The sequence below is a fragment of the Triticum dicoccoides genome, chromosome 4A, assembly GCF_002162155.2.
Source record: "Triticum dicoccoides isolate Atlit2015 ecotype Zavitan chromosome 4A, WEW_v2.0, whole genome shotgun sequence".
Classification (NCBI taxonomy): domain Eukaryota; kingdom Viridiplantae; phylum Streptophyta; class Magnoliopsida; order Poales; family Poaceae; genus Triticum; species Triticum dicoccoides.
In genome coordinates, this window is record NC_041386.1 from 39,035,832 (window position 1) to 39,039,692 (window position 3,861).

The following is a 3,861-nucleotide window of genomic DNA, read 5'->3' on the forward strand; positions in this document are numbered from 1 at the left end:
CCATCGCTTCTCCATAGCTCGTAGGTTCATTGTTGTCTAGCAACATGACTTCCATGACAGGATTACGTACCACTCTGAAGTAGTACGCATCCTTGTTATCCTACGAGGTTTGGGAGTGACTTGATCCGAAGTCTCACGATCAATATCATAAGCTTCCACTTTAATTGGTGTAGGTGCCACAGGAACAACTCTTTGTGCCCTGCTATACACTAGTTGAAGTGACAGTTCAATAACCTCATCAAGTCTCCACCATCCTCCCACTCAATTCTTTTGAGAGAAACTTTTCCTCGAGAAAGGACCCGATTCTAGAAACAATCCCTTATTGCTTTTGAATCTGAGACAGGAGGTATACCCAACTGTTTTGGGTGTCCTATGAAGATGCATTTATCCGTTTTGGGTTTGAGCTTATCAGCCTGAAACTTTTTCACATAAGCGTCGCAGCCCCAAACTTTTAAGAAATGATAGCTTAGGTTTCTCTAAACCATAGTTCATACGGTGTCATCTCATCGGAATTACGTGGTGCCCTATTTAAAGTGAATGTGGTTGTCTCTAATGCCTAACCCATATTGTGGTAATTCGATAAGAGACATCATGGTATGCATCATATCCAATAGGGTGCAGCTATGATGTTCGGACACACCATCACACTATGGTGTTCTAGGTTGTATTAGTTGTGAAACAATTTCCACAATGTCTTAATTCTGTGCCAAACTCATAATTCAGATATTCATCTCTATGATCATATCATAGATCTCTTATCCTCTTGTCATGATGATCTTTCAACTTCACCCTGAAATTACTTGAACCTTTCAATAATTCAGACTCGTGATTCATCAAGCATACTCAACATCTACTCAAATCATCTGTGAAGTAAGAACATAACGATATCCACTACACGCCTCAGCACTCATTGGACTGCACACATCAAAATGTATTACTTCCAACAAGTTGCTTTCTAGTTCCATTTTACTGAAAACGAGGCTTTCAGTCATCTTGCCCATGTGGTATGATTTGCATGTCTCAAGTGATTCAAAATCAAGTGAGTCCAAACGATCCATCTGTATAGAGTTTCTTCATGCATATCTACCAACAGACATGGTTCGTATGTCTCAAACTTTTCAAAACAAGTGAGCCCAAAGATCCATCAACATGGAGCTTCTTCATGCGTTTTATACCGATATGACTTACGTGGCAGTGCCACAAGTAGGTGGTACTATCATTACTATCTTTTGGCATGAACATGTGTATCACTACGATCGAGAATCAATAAACCATTCATTTCAGGTGTAAGACCATTGAAGGTATTATTCAAATAAACAAAGTAACCATTATTCTCTTTAAATGAATAACCGTATTGCGATAGACATAATCCAATCATGTCTATGCTCAACGCAAACACCAATCTCGATGGTAGAGGGAGCGTACGATATTTGATCAACCTTGGAAATACTTCCAACACATATCGTCATCTCACCTTTAGCTAGTCTCCGTTTATTCCGTAGCTTTTATTTTGAGTTACTAACACTTAGCAACCGAACCGGTATCTAATACCCTGGTGCTACTAGGAGTACTAGTAAAGTACACATTAACATAATACATCCAATATACTTCTATCGACCTTGCCAGCCTTCTTATCTACCAAGTATCTAGGGTAATTCTGCTCCAGTGGCTGTTCCCTTTATTACAGAAGCACTTAGTCTCGGGTTTGGGTTCAACCTTGGGTTTCTTCACTAGAGCAGCAGCTGATTTGCCGTTTCATGAAGCATCCCTTTTTGCCCTTGCCCTTCTTGAAACTAGTGGTTTCACCAACCATCAACAATTGATGCTCCTCCTTGATCTCTACTTTTGTGGTGTCAAACATTGCGAATATCTCAAGGATCATCATATATGTCCCTGATATATCATAGTTCATCATGAAGCTCTAGCAGCTTGGTGGTAATGACTTCGGAGAACCATCACTATTTCATCTGGAAGATCAACTCCCACTCGATTCAAGCAATTGTTGTACTCAGACAATCTGAGCACAAGTTCAACAATTGAGCTTTTCTCCCTTAGTTTGCAGGCTAAGAAAATCGTCGGAGGTCTTATACCTCTTGACGTGGGCATGAGCCTGAAATCTCAATTTCAGTCCTTGGAACATCTCATATGTTCTGCGATGTTTCAAAAACGTCTTTGGTGCCTCAATTCTAAACCATTTAGCATTACGCACTGAACTATCATGTAGTCATCAAAACGTGTATGTCAGATGTTCGCAACATCCACAAACGACGTTCGAGGTTCAGCACACTGAGCGGTGCATTAAGGACATAAGCCTTCCTTGAAGCAATGAGGACAATCCTCAGTTTACGGACCTAGTCCGCATAATTGCTACTATCAACTTTCAACTAAATTTTCTCTAGGAACATATCTAAACAGTAGAACTGAAGCGCGAGCTACGACATAATTTGCGAAGATCTTTTGACTATGTTCAGGATAATTAAGTTCATCTTATGAACTCCCACTCAGATAGACATCCCTCTAGTCATCTAAGTGATTACATGATCCGAGTCAACTAGGCTGTGTCCGATCATCACGTGAGACGGACTAGTCATCATCGGTGAACATCTTCATGTTGATCGTATCTACCATACGACTCATGCTCGACCTTTCGGTCTCTTGTGTTCCGAGGCCATGTTTGTACATGCTAGGCTCGTCAAGTCAACCTAAGTGTTTCGCATGTGTTCCGAGGCCATATCTGTACATGCTAGGCTCGTCAACACACGTTGTATTCGAACGTAAGAATCTATCACACCCGATCATCACGTGGTGCTTCGAAACGACGAATTTTCGCAACGGTGCACAGTTAGGGGGAACACTTTCTTGAAATTTTAATGAGGGATCATCTTATTTACTACCGTCGTTCTAAGCAAATAAGATGTATAAACATGATAAACATCACATGCAATCAAATAGTGACATGATATGGCCAATATCATATTGCTCCTTTTGATCTCCATCTTCGGGGCTCCATGATCATCATCGTCACCGGCATGACACCATGATCTCCATCATCGTGTCTTCATGAAGTTGTCTCGCCAACTATTACTTCTACTACTATGGATAACGGTTAGCAATAAAGTAAAGTAATTACATGACGTTTATGTTGACACGCAGGTCATAAATAAATTAAGACAACTCCTATGGCTCCTGCCGGTTGTCATACTCATCGACATGCAAGTCGTGATTCCTATTACAAGAACATGATCATCTCATACATCACATATATCATTCATCACATCCTTTGGCCATATCACATCACATAGCATACCCTGCAAAAACAAGTTAGACGTCCTCTAATTGTTGTTTGCATGTTTTACGTGGCTGCTATGGGTTTCTAGCAAGAACGTTTCTTACCTACGCAAAAACCACAACGTGATATGCCAATTGCTATTTACCCTTCATAAGGACCCTTTTCATCGAATCCAATCCGACTAAAGTGGGAGAGACAGACACCCGCTAGCCACCTTATGCAACTAGTGCATGTCAGTCGGTGGAACCAGTCTCACGTAAGAGTACGTGTAAGGTCGGTCCGAGCCGCTTCATCCCACAATGCCGCCGAATCAAGATTGGACTAGTAACGGTAAGCATATTGAACAAAATCAACGCCCACAACTAATTTGTGTTCTACTTGTGCATAGAATCTATGCAATAGACCTAGCTCATGATGCCACTATTGGGGAACGTAGCAATAATTCAAAATTTTCTACGTATCATCAAGATCAATCTATGGAGTCATCTAGCAACGAGGGAGGAGTGGATCTACATACCCTTGTAGATCGCGCGCGGAAGCGTTCAAGAGGACGGGGTTGATGGAGTCGTACT